The sequence below is a fragment of the Mauremys mutica genome, chromosome 4, assembly GCF_020497125.1.
Source record: "Mauremys mutica isolate MM-2020 ecotype Southern chromosome 4, ASM2049712v1, whole genome shotgun sequence".
Lineage (NCBI taxonomy): Eukaryota > Metazoa > Chordata > Testudines > Geoemydidae > Mauremys > Mauremys mutica.
In genome coordinates, this window is record NC_059075.1 from 87,105,353 (window position 1) to 87,124,208 (window position 18,856).

General features: G+C 41.2%; 1 protein-coding gene across 4 annotated transcripts in view; it reads left to right on the forward strand.

Annotated features, from left to right (window-relative positions):
• Positions 1–18,856, forward strand: part of LUZP2 (leucine zipper protein 2) — a 431,446-nt gene that overhangs the window by 19,046 nt on the left and 393,544 nt on the right. The window lies entirely within an intron of this gene.

The window sequence follows — 18,856 nt, forward strand, 5'->3', positions numbered from 1 at the left end:
CTATCATATGTCAAACTATTTTTAAGCAGGCTCAAGCTTCTATTGTAATTAAAATCTATTTCACCATTTATTCATGGCCCCAGTGCTTTCTGCAATGTGAAGTTTCAGCTGTTGAGCTGAGCAATAAAAGATCTATTTAGAAAGGCATATGTATGTTATGAAGCAGTAACCGCAGAGGAGGACTGGAAAGATTACAAAAGCAAAAGTCTCAAAGGGAACATTAAAGCGTAAAAAAAGCAGAGGTGAAGGATGAAAGGAAGATTGCAAAAAAGTTTATAGCAAATAAGGAATTTATAAGAAACTAAAGGTCAGGGAAGGAAGCATCAAGGCCTCATAGTAGTGGTAATTTATTGTCAAAAGAAGTAGATGGTGCTAAGAAATTAAATGAATTCTATTTGAGTGCTCACAAAGGAGGAGGGAGGTGAGGTGCCTTAACTAGTCATAAACTTCCCAAGAGCAAAGAGTGTAGTAGTGAATAAAATAAGAATGGTAACAGAACAGATACACTAATTTCTAGAGCATCTCAACTCTGAAGACTGACTAGACTACAGACAGGACCACAGCTAGGGAAAGAGTACCTACTACACCAGAGCGCCGCTCACCACTGCTATGGAGATATGGATCAATGGGAGATGGGTTGGAAATAGGAGGGTGCGTGGGCCATAATGGCAGAGAGAAAGGAGGGTCAGGGCAAAACTGGGAGGCAAGATCAAATCAGTATCTTAGATGTCTATATACAAATGCAAGAAGTATGGGTAATAAGCAGGAAGAACTGGAAGTGCTAATAAATAAATACAACTATGACGTTGGCATCACCAAAACTTGGTGGGATAATACACATGATTGGAATGTTGGTGTGGATGGATACAGCTTGCTCAGGAAGGATAGACGGGGAAAAAGGGAGGAGATGTTGCCTTATATATTAAAAATGTACACACTTGGACTGAGGTGGAGATGGACATAGGAGACGGAAGTGTTGAGAGTCTCTGGGTTAGGCTAAAAGGGGTAAAAAACCAGGGTGATGTCGTCATGCTAGGAGTCTACTACAGGCCACATAACCAGGTGGAAGAGGTGGATGAGGCTTTTTTTAAACAACTAACAAAATCATACAAAGCCCAAGATTTGGTGGTGATGGGGGACTTCAACTATCCAGATATATGTTGGGGAAAATAACATAGTGGGGCACAGCCCATCCACTAAGTTCTTGGACTGCATTGCAGACAACTTTTTATTTCAGAAGGTTGAAAAAGCTACTAGAGGGGAAGCTGTTCTAGACTTGATTTTAACAAATAGGGAGGAACTCATTGAGAATTTGAAAGTAGAAGGTAGCTTGGGTGAAAGCCATCATGAAATCATAGCGTTCACAATTCTAAGGAAGGGTAGAAGGGAGTACCGCAAAATAGAGACAATGGATTTCAGGAAGGCGGATTTTGGTAAGCTCAGAGAGCTGATAGATAAGGTCCCATGGGAATCCAAACTGAGGGGAAAAACAACTGAGGAGAGTTGGCAGTTTTTCAAAGGGACACTAGGGACCAAAAGCAAGCTATTCCGCTGGGTAGGAAAGATAGAAAATGTGGCAAAAGACCACCTTGGCTTAACCACGAGATCTTGCATTATCTAAAAAATAGTCATATAAAAATGGAAACTAGGACAGATTACAAAGGGTGAATATAGGCAAACAAACAACACAGGAATGCAGGGGCAAGATTAGAAAGGCAAAGACACAAAATGAGCTCAAACTAGCTACAGGAATAAAGGGAAACAAGAAGACTTTTTATCAATACATTAGAAGCAAGAGGAAGACCAAGGACAGGCCCACTGCTCAGTGAGGAGGGAGAAACAGTAACAGGAAACTTGGAAATGGCAGAGATGCTTAATGACGTCTTTGTTTTGGTCTTCACCGAGAAGTCTGAAGGAATGCCTAACATAGGGAATGCTAATGGGAAGAGGGTAGGTTTAGAAGATAAAATAAAAAAAAGAACAAGTTAAAAATCACTTAGAAAAGTTAGATGCCTGCAAGTCACCAGGGCCTGATGAAATGAATCCTAGAACACTCAAGGAGCTATCTGAGCCTCTAGCTATTATCTTTGGAAAATCATGGGAGACGGGAGAGATTCCAGAAGACCGGAAAATGGCACTATATTTGCCCATCTATAAAAAGAGAAATAAAAACAACCCAAGAAACTACAGACCAGTTAGTTTAACTTCTGTGCCGGGGAAGATAATGGAGCAAGTAATTAAGGAAATAATCTGCAAACACTTGGAAGGTGGTAAGGTGATAGGGAATAGCCAGCATGGATTTGTAAAGAACAAATTATGCCAAACAAATCTGATAGCTTTATTTGATAGGATAGGTTTCAGAGTAGTCTTGTGGATAAGGGAGAAGTGGTGGATGTAGTATACCTAGACTTTAGTAAGGCATTTGATATGGTCTCGCATAATATTCTTATCAATAAACTAGGCAAATACAATTTAGATGGGGGTACTATAAGGTGATGCATAATTGGTTGGATAACCATACTTAGAGAGTAGTTATTAATGGTTCCCAATCCTGCTAGAAATGTATAACAAGTGGGGTTCCGCAGGGGTCTGTTTTGGGACCGGCTCTGTTCAATATCTTCATCAACGACTTAGATATTGGCATAGAAAGTACGCTTATTAAGTTTGCAGATGATACCAAACTGAGAGGGATTGCAACTGCTTTGGAGGCTAGGGTCATAATTCAAAATGATCTGGACAAATTGGAGAAATGGTCTGAAGTAAACAGGATGAAAACAAAGACAAATGCAAAGTGCTCCACTTAGGAAGGAAGAATCAGGTTTACACATACAGAATGGGAAGAGACTATCTAGGAAGGAGTGTGGCAGAAAGGGATCTAGGGGTTATAGTGGACCATAAGCTAAATATGAGTCAACAGTGTGGTGCTGTTGCAAAAAAAGCAAACATGATTCTCGGATGTATTAACAGGTGTCTTGTGAGCAAGACACGAGCAGTCATTCTTCCGCTTTACTCTAAGCACTGGTTAGGCCTCGACTGGAGTATTGTGTCCAGTTCTGGGCACTGCATTTCAAGAAAGATGTGGAGAAATTGGAGAGGGTCCGGAGAAGAGCAACAACAATGATTAAAGGTCTTGAGAACATGACCTATGAAGGAAGGCTGAAAGAAGTGGGTTTGTTTAGTTTGGAAAAGAGAAGACTGAGAGGGGACATGATAGCAGTTTTCAGGTATCTAAAAGGGTGTCATAAGGAGGAAGGAGAAAACTTGTTCACCTTAGCCTCTAAGGATAGAACAAGAAGCAATGGGCTTAAACTGCAGCAAGGGAGGTTTAGGTTGGACATTAGGAAAATTCTTAACTGTCAGGGTGGTTAAACACTGGAATAAATTGCCTAGGGAGGTTGTGGAACCTCTGTCTCTGGAGATATTTAAGAGTAGGTTAGATAAATGTCTATCCAGGATGGTCTAGACAGTATTTGGTCCTGCCATGAGGGCAGGGGACTGGACTCGATGACCTCTCAAGCTCTGTTCCAGTCCTAGAATCTATGAATCACCAGCCTGCTGCTTCCTTGACTCCCCTGATGCTTGAAGAGGGAAGGGAAGCCCGATGCCAGCTCTGTCCACATATCCATTCAAGTGACACCATCACAGGACCTAATCACATCAGACAGACCATCAGGGGCTCGTACACCTGCACATCTACCAATGTGATATATGCCATCATGTGCCAGCAATGCCCCTCTGCCATGTACATTGGCCAAACCGGACAGTCTCTACGCAAAAGAATAAATGGACACAAATCTGACATCAGGAATCATAACATTCAAAAACCAGTGGGAGAACACTTCAACCTTCCTAACCACTCAGTGACAGACTTGAAGGTGGCAATTTTGCAACAAAAAAACTTCAAAAACAGACTCCAAAGAGAGACTGCTGAACTTGAATTAATATGCAAACTAGATACCATTAACTGTGGTCTAAATAAAGACTGGGAATGGTTGGGTCATTACACCAATTGAATCTATTTCCCTATGTTAAGTTCTCCTCACACCTTCTATGGGCCATCTTAATTATCACTTCAAAAAGTTTTTTTTTCCTCCTGCTAATGATAGCTCATCTCAATTGATTAGACTCTGCCTGTTGGTATGCATACTTCCACCTTTTCATGTTCTCTGTATGTATAAATATCTCCTGTCTGTGTGTTCCATTCTATGCATCCGAAGAAGTGAGCTTTAGCTCACGAAAGCTCATGCTACAATAAATTTGTTAGTCTTTAAGGTGCCACAAGTACTCCTGTTTTTTTTGTCTTTCACTTGCTCCCTCTGTTCTGGGGTGATTTGAGCTTCCCTGCCTACCACCATTTGGGGTGACTCAAATGCAGAGTCACACAACTTGGCAATGATGGGTAATGGGAATTGTGGGTTGAGTAACCAAGGACCCCCATAACTGATTATATGGTTCTGAGGCTTGGCAGTTTGTAATCTGTTGGCATCTGTGCAAAGTGGATGTAATATGCTACCTGCCATTTAGACTAGTCTTCAGACACCTGTGCACAGCTGCACAAGCTGCAAGGCATTGGACAATAAAGCTTAGTGGCGCTGGGAACTGTCTGGTAGTCATGTGAAGTAGAGACAACTTCATTGTCTAGACAGATTTTATTTCTCCACATTTTACATTAGTGCATTTAGAGATGATCTAAAGTCAAAATTTACCCACGTTCTTCTGAATTTTGGTGGTTCAAGTAGGGAATTTCAACTCAAAACAAAAACCAACACTTTATTTCCTCTGTAATTTGAACTACAATTCATAATATCTGTAGAACTTTTGGATTTCTTACAAACTATTCTTCCCCAATTCCCCCCCTCTCCCCTCCCCCCTTATTCTGCTTAGTGCTACTGTCATGTTATCTGGAGTGGCTCACAACTGAGAGCCACTCTCAGGGCAGACATTCCAAACTGGTTCTATAATTTAGATTTCACCAACCCAATAACAAGTGTGAACACCTAAAGCACTTAACAGTCTTGCCATGGAGCCACACTGTCCCCCTTAGACCTTCCAGTCTATCTTGCCTCCCAGTTAAACTGGACCATGTTATAATTGCTTTACACCAAAAATCACCAGTCCCAAAGGACCAGTCACTTTACCCCAGGTAATTTTGTACTCTGATCTCAAATCAAAAACGCTTGTAGACAATCCTGTAATAAACTAACTAAAGATTTATTAACTAAGAAAAGAAATAGTTTTTTACAAGATTAAAAAGAAACATAAACACAAATGAGTTAGTCTTGGATTCAAAAAGGTAATACAAGTTTCTATGATAAGCAGCTCTACATATCCTTTAGGGCTGACCATGCCAAGCAGTATGTGAGTCTCTTGCTTTTGTTTAGAAATCTTTACCCTTCAGAGTCTGGACAGAATAAAGATCCCAGTTTCTCCTTGTCAAGGATTTTTATCCACTTCACCCCAGGATTCAAGCTGATGGATGAGTTGATGTGCATGCTTCCCTTTCTTGAAGGGAGTGAAGAATGCAATCAACAAGCTCTCTGTCCATTGATTCTACACTATGTCTTGTGTGCACAACAAGCACTTTAGTTAAAGGTAATGTTTCTTTCCCTGTTTGGTGAGATACACCGTTACAGGTTTATAATGCAAACACTCAATATAACTTTATACCATGGATTTAAAACATACCATATAGTAAGTAGGATTAGTACATGGAACATCCTACAAGCATTCCTTAAATTCTAAACACATTCTTAGAACACTAATATCTAATTCAACCTTAATAATGCACAGGTAAGCCAAAATAGTGTCCAGCTAGTCATTTGTTAGTGTTTAGTGAGGGCCTGGACCTTGGCGTGAACTGGCAAGTGGCCTGCCAACATCACATCCACATCATAATACCTACACTGTGTGTAGTAATAAGCAAACTGTACAAATAACTTGTGAATTTATTTTACAGGGGCTCTACAATTTTGCCTGTAGGGCTTTGAGATGTGTAATACATGTACAGAGATAGTTGAACCTGCAAAGAAAATGTATTTTTTTATTTATACTAGCCAAGAAATGTATCTTTCACTGATGGATGTCTGAACTGATTCTGGTACTGGAAACCTAGACTATAACAGGGTTCAAAAAAAACCAAGATGAAATTCATGGAGAATAGGTCCATCAATGGTTATTAGCCAGGATGGGCAAGGATGCTGTCCCTAGCCTCTGTTTTCCTGAAGCTGGGGATGCGTGACAGAGGATGGATCACTTGATGATTACCTATTCTGTTCATTGCCTCTGAAGCACCTGGCATTGGTCACTGTTGGAAGACAGGATGCTGGGCTAGATGGACCATTGGTCTGACCCAGTATGGCCATTCTTATGTTCATTGTCATGTGCATCAGCATTACAAATGACTTAAATTCTAGATATGCATTGTCTTTTCATTTGGGCCAGGAGGCATTAATGCTCAAATGAGAATGGAAAGTGTTAATATTTTTTTATAGAAACCCTGGACAATGATTAGTTGTTTACTCTTGAAAAACAACATAATAAAATGAGTATTTGTGTACCACAGCTTTCTACTGAATACAATTGGAACCGGTGGTTTACCTATTATATGCTCAAAATGTACTGATATAGGTAAGGGTGAGTCGTCTTTAGTGCAAAAGGTAAGAGCTTGTGCCTTTGGAACAAGGGAATTTGAATTCTATGCCTGCTGCTGCAGTGAAGTTCTTTAAGGCCACATTATCAGGTGTTTTCCATTACTGTAGGTATGTTGTTGTGTGTCAGTGATCCCTCAAGGTCCAGGATGATCTCTTTCACAGGTTTTTTTATGGGTCCTCTGACTGAAAAGTTGGATCCTTGAGCCACAAACTTGTTGGCAGACGTTGCAGGCTACATACATTGCAGGCTACATCAAACAGAGAAACCACTTACTAATGGGACACTAGATGGGGAAAGGCTTGGAGTTACTACAGAGAATTCTTTCCCAGGTGTCTGCCTGGTGGGTCTTGACCACATGCTCAGGGTCTAACTGATCGCCATATTTGGGGTTGTGAAGGAATTTCCCCCTGGGTCACATTGGCCAAGACCCTGGACATTTTTCGCCTTCCTCTGCAGCATGGTCACTTGCAGGTTTAAACTAGGGTAAATAGTGAATTCTCTATAATTTGAAGTCTTTAAACCATGATTTGAGGAATTCAGTAACTCAGCTAGAGGTTAGGGGTCTATTTCAGGAATGGGTGAGGTTCTGTGGCATGTAATGTTCAGGTTAGACTAAATGATTATGATGGTCCCTTCTGACCCTAAAGTCTGACACTGAGTAATCTCCCTTGGTGCTATTAGTCATCCATTTAGAACTTGGAAATAATTGTTTTTCTTCCAGCTGTGATGCAAGAGCTGAACTAGTGGTTATTTCCTGTCCCCTCCACCATCCCCCTCATCTCCTGAGCCTCTTTCTTGGAGCCTCCATATACACTTTATAAGACAGGGCAGGGAAGTGGAAGAGGGGTGTGTACATTTTTCCTAGAAAAATAGACTGTTGTGCACTGTTTGTGGGAGGCTTCAGATTGTCTGAATGATATAAATTTATGCCATGCCCTCCGTGCAAAATATTAATTTGTTGGACTTCAACACTTTGTTTTTATCCATTGTTTGTTTTGTCAAAGGCAATTGTGAGTGTTTTTGGCTTTCTCTATCAGACAAAAGGGGTATAAATAGGTATCTTTCTACAAATTGAATTTGAAAATTTTAATTTGATTGCCATTTGTTCTGATGGTGAAATTACCAAGGCACAAGTTTGAAAAATCACCCGCAGCAGAAAAACAGTGAACTCTGAGGTTTGAATTATCCCAGCACAGTTGTGTAAACTCTTCCTCTCTCTCCCCCACCCCCCAGTCCCCATTTATTTATAATACATCTGCCCTGTGGGAAAGAGCATTCACAGGAGCTTTTCTTTGTAGTCTTATTTCGCAGCAATGGAGTCTTAAGAAACGGTGGCTTCAATTTTCTTTTTTACAACATTGAGTGGGCAGTTACAGCTGCTTCTACATACTAATGTCTGTCAAACACTTCATTCATTTTGCAGTCTGGAAAATGTTTCCGAGCTCTGCCATCTGCTAGTGTTGCCAGAAGCACAGAGGGCTTCTGTTTGTTCCAAGAAACTGTCATGCAGTATATCACTTTACATCAGAAGCAGCTTCCCATGTGATCCTTTCCTGTAGTGAGCTTCCAACAGGCAACACCTGATTCATAGTAATGGAGATTCCACCCTGAGTGATGGTGGAGATACTTATTGACAGTTTGACTAGGAAGATAAAGTATTAGCTTGCAATTGTCTGTGCAAAAATATTTGATGTGCTACAGGAAGGATATTATTATTTTGAGAGGGTACAATAAAGATGCTAAAGGAACTGAAGAGTATGTATTATGATACAAAGTTAAAGAAGCCACTTATTCTCGATTGGAAAAAAAGGAGATGGAGGGGACATAAGTTACTGAAGAAAATTACTCCATTTTCTAGTTATTTTTATTTTAATTGGAAGGGCTCAAAATTTAGGAACACAACCTTAAAAGAAACTGGATGCCAGATTTTTGAATAGTCATAGAAACTCCCATTTAAACTCAATTATAGTTGTATATAGGTAAGGAGTACAGGACTGATCCCTAGGAGTATAATCAGGGAATTCAAGCATGACAAGATTGTACTAAGAGTATAGTGGATATATGTTAGGGATAATGCAAAGGGTGTGTTTCTCCAGTTTTATTACTGTATAACACAACTGACTTCACAAGAATTACTCCTGACTTACTAAGTAAGAGAAGACTCACACTCAAAGTATAAATTAAACTAACAGCTTCATTCCTTTTTCTAGAGAAGGGGGAGAGATGGAGTAAATTTATCTGGCTAGATGGATTATTTATCTTTCCTGCTCATAACATTTCTTACAACAGGGAAAACTATTAACTAATAACAATTGTAGTTAGTAATATTTGGATTGCACATATTTATCCATAGATCTTAAACCAGCATTACAATCACTGTTTTGTAGATAGGGAAACAAAGGTCAAGGGCCAGATTTGCAAAGGCATTTAGGCACCTAAAGTTGCAGATGGGCACCTAGAAAAACTTTCAGACACATTTATCTGGATGGGAAGAAGTCCTGCCCTTATAGAGAACAACCAGAACAAGTACAAATTACCATTTGATTCTTAAACAATGTTATCAGTTCTCACATAAGGATGACAAGGTAAAGCAGTGGCAGTGACACTCAGGCAGTCTTTGGCATCACAGATCTATATGAGCCAAACAGCTACAGGAAAGAGAAGACCATAAGCCAATCTGGAGGCAAAAATAAATTCACAGGTACTGTGAATCTATTTTTCCTGAGAGGAAGGTAACCTTGCTCCAGGGATGTAAGAATTATTTACTGACTGTACAGTCTCCTCGTTGGGTTTTTTCCATGTAAATTAACATGGAGCTCTCATCTATTAAGAGGCCAAATAATGTTCTTAGTTGCACAGATGCAATTTCAGTGAGGGCTGCATGTATTTATCTAAGGATAGGCTATGGATTTTTATTATGCACAGAAGCTGTATATCAAATTCAGCACACATGCACACTGCCACTGTACATACAGAAATAACTGAAGGCTGAAAACATTGTGTTAACAAGGCAATTGAAACCTGCAAGTTAAATGAAACAATATCCCCTTATGGGTAAGTAATTTTGTTGAAGAAACTTCTCTACACAACTTCATTAGTTGATTCAGACCTACAATTATTAATATATTATGGCTATGCCTACACTGTGTGACTGGTACTGCAAACTCCACTTTCTCAGAACTAGCGTTTGTAACAATAATTGCTAGAAACCTCTAAGACACATAGTCAATGTCCCTTACACAAACAATATTTCCATTAGCAACAAAAATTGCTCCCTGAGATTTGTTACCCCAGCTGTCTTTTAAAAAGGATCTTTTAACTTTAGAAATAGTTGAAGTCTGCAAAATCAGTTTATGGGAATTTGCTTCCCTGCAAACAGAAATGGATGAAGGAGAAACAAATGATACTGGAGATTAACAGGAAACATTAGGCAGATAGTTTCTATGTTTTTATTTGTATCCTGAATTAAAAATTGTTTTTGTGCTTTTTGAGTTTAGCATAATTTTAGAATCAAATGGTTAATAACTCTCAACAGTCTTTTGGAAGATTGTTTGTTTATTTGGAAGCAATCTATAAAGTGAGAAGTGAATACATCAAATTTCTCAAATATTTTCTAGAAGAGATGTAAAACAGAGGTTCTGAACTCTTACGTTCCGCAAAGATTCCTCCACCGGTTTTCATAAGGATAAGGGTGTGGTTCCCAGTGCAGTGGCCCAATGTTAGCTCAGGGAAATTATTTGCCTACTTAAATTCCCTCTGTTCTTCCAATTGGAAAGAATATTCTCTTTCATTTGCTTCCTTAAACAGCATACAGCAACTACAGATTAACTGCCAGTGCATTATTTCAGAGGTGGCTGCATTTCACTGGTGGATAAAATGATCCCTATATATTTTTAATCCACAATACAAGTCTTGTGAGGCTTAATTATTTAGGGTCTGATCCATCAAGATACTAAGCACCAGCAGTACTTGGTGATTCAGGTGCTCAGCATATCTGTGGATCAAGTCCTTAAACTTTGGAAAGAGTATCAAGATCTGTGAATGAAAAGCACTATTGAAATGCAAAATATTATGCAAATCATTATTTTTAAAATGAGTTGATCCCACATTTGAATTCCTGGGTAATAGTATTTTTCTATAGACTCAATAAATGGCTTCAAAGCAGCCCATTTATCTCAAAATTTGCATTTTAACGACACTAGGCAGAAGGGCAGGGCTGCAATAAGTGTTAATTTTTAGAAGGAATGAAAGCTTGGGATAGTCTGCTCCAGTGACAGAGCTTTGTCATGTTGTTGGCTACTTGCTTTGTTCAGTTATCTCCCCCCTCCAAAAAAAAAAAAGAGAGAGAGACAACCTGAAATGCTGATTGATTGGCAACACACTCCTGTGTAAAGCATGGGTTTGAAGCGCCAATTCCTTGCCAGACTCTTTTGGATTTTGTTGAAGAGGAGCAGACTTTGATTTTGATGCACTGAAATATTTTTTCAATGCTCTTAGTAGATGAGTCTCTCTTCTTTAGCCAGGGTGTACCTTAATTATCTGTATCCCAGGTTGGGAGTAAATAGTTTATGAGATTACAGAAGTGAACTTTCTAGAAACTGTCAGAATTGTCCAAAGCATCTTGACAGTTCTGTTTGGAAAACAGGCCAGCAATGGGCAGAAAATTATTTGCTTCCAATGATGGAAGCTAATTACATTTTCTATTATAACAATTTATTCATAAGCAAGCTACAGAACTCAAAATATATTGAGCCAGATCTTCTAGTGTGCCAGCTGTTTGTGCCACTTCAGAGGATGCTAAAGATGGCAGCCTTAGGGCAGTCTTGGGAGCTGCTATGGTTACTGTATTCCACCCAATGCCACCAGTTGCTGGCACAGAGGACATGACCAGGGAAAAAACAATTACAAAAAACAAGGGTGTTGCCATGCTCTGGCAATTCTGCCAGCTCCGACAGATGAGGCCTATTAATTTTACTAGTTAGTCTGTCCTTGGTTGATTCATTACTTTCCGTTTAAAATAGTATACTGACCTGAAATATATAAAACTTAGCAGACTTTGTCAGTTTTTAGCACTTCATTAAACACTGTAAAACCCTACAAATGTGCAGCCGCATTCTGTCTGCCCTTCTTGTTATAAGCTAGTTGAAAGTAGTTCACTACATGCTTATTCTGTGCTAGTTTATGGGCAATAAGAAATGTAGCAGTATTCTGCATTGTAACACATCCCGCACAATTAAATAACTATATCCAAGGGTTGTATGCTGCCTTTGAGCATCTCTGATTTACACTTTTTTTTCTCACCAGGCAGGTCCCAAGTGGGTTAGAACTAGAATACCCATGCACTTACAGCAGGCATTGTTGGATTAATGAACAATTATTCTGAGTTATTCATTAGATTTCTTGCCTCTGAGACTGTCTTAATTAGCTAAGTGCAAAAGATTTCCTATCCGTACACAGAGTTTTCTAAAACATCACAACAAAAATAAGATTAAAAGAACATTAATCATGTTTGAATATCTAGGGAAGGAACAACAGATTGTTTGAGGTGCTTTTCTGCTGAAACTTTTTGTTCCATGTAGTTTCACAGTTTGTACGGTTTATGCAGAAAAACGGTGAGATGTGGTATAGCCTTTGATGAATTAAGGGTATGAGAAATGAGATGGGCCATCAATGCCAATCCAAAAGAATAGAGTGTTCAAAAAGCAGGAATGATACAATTGAAAACATGTATTTTCATAACGTCAGTGCATAATTGAAGGGAGGGGGCGGGGAAAAGGCAGAAATCAATCATATGTAGCAGTACCAAACATCACAATCTTCTCAGTGGAATAGAAAGAACCAATGTCCAATTTCTTACTTTGGTGTTAAGCTTATCTATCTTTGCTTGTCTAGATTAATCACTGATCTAATCTCTGGGTACTTTTGAGTAGGACAAGATAAAGGGCTTGGCTACACTTACAAGTTGCAGCGCTGGGAGTTACAGCGCTGGTCATGCAGCTGTGTAGGGCCAGCGCTGGAGTGTGGCCACACTGACAGCTACCAGCGCTGCAGTGTGGCCACACTTGCAGCACTTTCCAGCGCTGTATTGAGAGTTGCATTGTGGGCAGCTATCCCACAGAGCACCTCGTCCCATTTTGGCGCTGAGTATTGTGGGAAGGGGAAAGAAATGTGTGGGTCATTCCGCTTCCTGTGCCAACGCCCCGTGGTGCATCGCTTCACATCCCAGCATTCAGTCTTTCCGGCAACGTTTGGCGCCATTGTGAGTGTCTTCTGTTACTCTCTGTGTGTGAATCGCGATTTCTGTAGGAAATGGAGCCCGAGCTGCTGAGGACTGTGCTGATGAGTGTCGCCAGCACAACACGTTTGGCAATCGAGCTATTCCTTCAGCTCCAAAGTGACAGTGAGGAGTCCGACGATGATATCGATTTGCCTGCCGCGTGTGACACTACAGTGCTTGTGGCATTCACAGAAATGCTCAGCACCGTTGAACGCCGCTTTTGGGCTCGGGAAACAAGCACTGACTGGTGGGATCACATCGTCATGGAAGTCTGGGATGACGAGCAGTGGCTGCAGAACTTTCGTATGAGAAAAGCCACTTTCATGGGACTGTGTGCTGAGCTCGCCCCCACTCTGCGGCGCAAGGACACAAGATTGAGAGCTGCCCTGACGGTGGAAAAGCGGGTGGCTATTGCAATCTGGAAGCTGGCAACTCCAGACAGCTACCGGTCTGTCGGGAACCAGTTTGGAGTGGGAAAGTCGACCGTTGGAATCGTGTTGATGCAAGTTTGCAAGGCAATTAATCGCATCCTGCTAAGAAAGACCGTGACTCTGGGGAACGTGCAGGACATTGTGGATGGCTTTGCACAAATGGGTTTCCCTAACTGTGAAGGGGCGATAGATGGGACGCATATTCCTATTCTGGCCCCCCCGTCACGTGGCATCAGAGTACGTTAATCGTAAGGGGTATTTCTCTATGGTTCTCCAGGCACTTGAGGATCACTGTGGGCATTTCATTGACATTTACACAGGCTGGCCTGGAAAGGTGCATGATGCACGCATCTTTCGGAACAGTGGCCTGTTCAGGAAGATGCAGGCAGGGACTTTTTTCCCAGACAGGAAGATCACAGTAGGGGGTCGAAATGCCCATTGTGATCCTTGGAGACCCCGCTTACCCGTTACTGCCTTGGCTCATGAAACCCTATACAGGGAAGCTTGACAGGACCAAGGACCGGTTCAACTACAGGCTGAGCCGGTGCCGAATGACTGTGGAGTGTGCTTTTGGGCGTTTAAAAGCCCGCTGGAGATCCTTGTATGGGAAGCTAGACTTGGGGGAAAGCAGCATCCCCGCGGTTATATCCGCTTGCTGTACCCTCCATAATATTTGTGAAGGGAAGGGTGAAACATTCAGTCAGGCATGGACCACCGAGGTTCAAGTCCTGGAGGCTGAATATGCACAGCCAGAGAGCAGGGCTAATAGAGAGGCCCAGCACAGGGCTTCAAGGATTAGGGATGCCTTGAGGGAAGAATTTGAGGCTCCGGATCGGCGATTACCCTCGCGGGCTTTGTAATAGGCACTCCGCAGCTCCTTAACTTTCACCCTGCATTGTAGTGCGTCCCGATCATGGCCCCTATCCAGCATGGACCTTGATACCTGCTCAAAGATATCGTAATTCCTACGGCTGGAGCGCAGCTGGGACTGGACAGCTTCCTCCCCCCAAACACTAATGAGGTCCTGCAATTCGCCAGTGCTCCATGCTGGGGCTCGTTTGCCGCGTGGAGGCATGGTCACCTGTAAAGATTAACTGATTGCACTCCACACCTGGCTGCAGCAAACAGGAAGGAGATTTTTAAAATTCCCGGGGCATTTAAAGGGCGGGTCACCTGAGGCAAGAGCAGTAGAGTGCAAACTGATGAGCAGAGTGGCTGAACAGGAATTCTGGGATAACTCCTTATTCCCTGGAGGACAATTAAAGCGCTGGTGAGTGTCCACACCTGCTGAGCAGCGCTGGATCACCAGCGCTGCACTCCTTATACCCCAACCCGGACGGGTTTTCAGCCAGCGCTGCAACCAGGGAGTTGCAGCGCTGGTTGTGCCCTGCAAGTGTGGACGGGGTGTAATTGCAGTGCTGGAAAGCCTCCACCAGCGCTGCAACTTGTAAGTGTAGCCAAGCCCAAAATAATTTCTCTTCCTGTTCTGCACAAAATATCTGTGCCCTTCCCATATTAAGGACTGGGGTGTGCATTCTGTTCTCATTTACACTCTTGAAAATCCTAGTAACTCTAGAGATCAGTGGCTTACTAGAATAATTAAGAGCACAATTTGGCCCATAATACTGGTACTGCCCTAAATCCGATTTAATTCCTGTGGGTAGTAACTGGGAGTAAGGAGTGGGCATGCACAGCTGAACTATAGACAGGCATACACAAATGCTTGAACACTTTTACAAAATTTTCCCAATATACGACGAAATTCTGTGCCAACTTGCACCCTGTGCAAAACCACTGGTACTGCAGAGGGTGTAAGCCTATAAAGAATTTGGCTATTCATTAGGCCTGATTATTCCTCTCTTGTATGGCTTTAAACTGGGAGTGATTCCACTGAGGACAGGCATTGAACAGTCCTGTGAAGAGAATCAGGCCTATGATTCTTAAGTACCAGTTCTGGCAGCTTCAGCTAATTTGACAATCTCTCCGATAACACGTTTTCATTGTGTGAATATATAAGTAGTAAATGGTGCCAGAACTAGGGTACCAGCTGTATGCTTACAAATTCAGAAGCCTGAATTTAGCCAAATTTTAAAATCATAGCTGTTTATCAGGACTAAAATATGATACATTTAGCGTGGATTTTAAAGTTATTGGGTTGGAAGAATTTATTAAATCTTATCAACTGACTAAATCAAGCCAAACAGATGTGGGGGAGGAGATCTCTGTTATCAAACACTCTTTTTGGACAACAGTTCAGTTAAATATTACAGGCCTTGTTGTCCACTCCCTTGCACTTGTTCATAGTGATGTAAAACTATTATTCTTGCTTTCTCCAAATGTAAATGATTGTCTACTGAAACCTATATTGTGACTGGTTGGAAAACAAAAAAAAAATGTGGTGTCAAAATTTAACACCTTCTCAGAATTCAAATACTAGCAAACTTCCAATAAGCTCTAGACCCCAGAAGGGGTAAGGCAATGAAGGAGGACCTATAAATTCAAATAATCACCACTAGCTTTTCATGCTTCTAGGAATACTGTGAAAATGACTTCTTTCTAGATGGAGTCTGAAAACACACATTTCTGTACTGTAGTACTATGGGGCTTAAATTCAACCAGCGCTGTCCAGAGCAGAGCACTGGTAAATACTTTCAAACCCACAGGAGCCCCAGCGCATCCCTTGGAGTACAAGCCCTGAGCCCCATCACCTCCTGCGGAGGAGGATCCCCGGTGCTCTGGGAAATATTCAGTGAGAATTTCAGCCCTGATTAAGTATAAAATTTCTCTATTGTTTTCCCCCCACTTTATTCTCTGGACCTAATGAGTCAAATTCAACGCTGGAATTAAACTTCTGGTCAAATATTTCTAATGTTATGTAAGTCTTTAGAACTCTCCACAAAAACCAAACACACACACACACACACACACACATTATTGGGGCTTGTTAAAGATCTTATGTTGTAGTGTCTGTGACAAATAGCTGCAGATCAAGGATTTCCTATTTATGTTGAGAAATCTGGGCCTTTTAAATAGCAACTCTGAAATGCTGAGGAGCCACAGTGATGCAGAGGGCATACATTTATATTCCTTTGGACAGTGTTACTTATGGAAATTCTGTATCATTGTGGTCAGTGCAGTGCCAGCTAGTCAAAAGTCTGACTGTCACTGACTGGCTGCTGTGACTGGGGGTCAGTATGCTCCAAATGCTCTTTCAATTTCTATTTTACTGGTTATAAAAAATTGTTGCAGTGCATGTGCAGAGAGAAGACCTAAAATGATGGAGAGTGACTTCTTTCTGTCTTTATTTTGTGACGTGGACTTTGATCTTCAACAGCCAAGTACAGAATGAAGAGGAAGTATCAGATGGATATCCATTTAGAAATGCATGTGGATTTCACAAATTCCTAGTGGATGTGTGCGCACCTATCCTGGTTTGGTTCTGTGTACACTGAACAAAAATCATGTTCCTATGGCATGATGATGGAAAAAACACTTAGGAAGGTTGGGAATGTGTGACCAAATGCAGACCTGAATTCAGAAGGTGTGACCAAATGCAGACCTGAATTCATAAGCTACACGCTTATGTAATCTTGGTACAAAATATGCCTTTGAAAACTAATAACTCAATGATCAATAATATCATAGTGAAATGCATGTAGCAATATTATATGTAAAGTTATGAATTCCCCCATATAATCAAATCCTGCATCTTGGCAGTTGGTTAGCCTAGATGACCCTTCTGGTCCCTTCTAACACTATGGTGCTGTGATTCCAATGGTGCTGGAACAATTTGTATGGGGCGGGGGGGGGGGGGGAGGAAGAGTGAGAGCCATTGAACCCCTCTGTAAACTCTATCTATGATGGAAACCACTGCAAGCCAGGGGGTGCTTCAGTACACCCCCTGCACTGCTATTTCCAGCACCTATGTATGTCGTTAGCATGTTATTAGCACCCAAGCAGCTCTGACTATGCAGAAGGCATTAAACAGGTCTATCCTAAATAAGGAAATGTGGGTTTACCTCACTTTACATATAAGCAGTAAACATGGTCCTTGGGACAGCAAGAGTGGGTAAATGGGTTTCTCAAAGACAAGGGACAAACTGACACCTCTAGCCAGGTGTCAAAATGGATTGGCAGACACTGGTCACATGGCCATTGTTTAAAAATGAAGGGTGGCAAAAACAGATTGATCTGCATTCTAGCAAGCAACAACATAGACCTTCTTTCACTGTGAGACTCCAAGTCTCTCTCATTACAGAAGGAAAAAACGTTATTCAGCATAATGCATTTCAGAGGGTGAATGGACTATAAAAGTGAGTGACAAAAACACTCCAGCTTATCTTTCTTTTTCTCCCTCTCTAACCTAAGAAGACAAAGGAACCAGCCCTTTGACCTTCGGGCGTGGTACTGACCTGAGAATTTGGAAACATGTGGAAAAGATTTTTACCTTGAACCGAGTCTAGTTTACTAAATGTAAAATGCTTTCTAGTAGCTTATCTTCTTTCTCTGGTAACTTGTTCTTAAAACTTAACTTTTAAAATCTCTTTGTAGTTAAATACACTTCTTTTTTTTTTTTTAATTAAAACTCAGCCTTTGTTGTATTTAAAATGAACTACTTGGTAACTCTAGGTAAAGTAACAAACTGTTGCATATTGAACCCTTACAGAGACAACAGACCTTTAATATCTGAACTGTCCAAGAGAGCTGGACATGGCAGGACCCATATTTGGGGAAAACTGGGACTGGGGTATGTTGGGGTCACCCTGCAAGTAGTAGTCAAGGCTTCTGGAAGCCAGAATGTGACTGGTGTATTGTCAACAGGCTGCTGGGGTTAGAGCTGCTGGACTAGGGTGGTGGTCCAGCAGGTGTGACCTGCATGCTGTTTGTGAGAGACCCAGATTGGGAGCCACAGCAAAGCGTTGTGAGGCACCTAAGGTTGTGGGCCAGGTGATGAGACAGCCTCTCATTGGTCTACATTGCAACCTGGAATGTGACAGAAGGATATTGGTTGAGTCTCTTCTGCCCTGACAATATTTTTGCTTCTCTGGCTATATGAGCAGCAGTAAAGAGTTTTATTGAATGGGAAATAAATATCTGCATGTCCTGTTAACCACTTTTTTTTTAACCTTCCTGCAATTATCAAAATATCTCCCTGCTGCTATGGCTATGTCATTCACCAGTCTTCAGAGATTTTATCTTGTCATTTAAAAAAAATACTTTTAAAAGTAATTTTCATTCAGGATCCAGATCCTCATTCCTCCATCTCAGATTTCTTATTCTTTAGTGCACTACACCCCTAATGAAGAACAGAATATTAAGTGACTTTATGGACCAGCAGTTCTGATTTTTGAGGCAGAAAATGTATCTTCCTCCACTGGCTTGTGAGGAGTCAGATTCCCCATGAGCAATTTTGAGTTTATTCTGCTATCACTAGAGATTGAGGTTGCTGAGAGCAGCGAATGTAAAAAGCAGAAGTAGCAACAGCAGAGTCCATGCA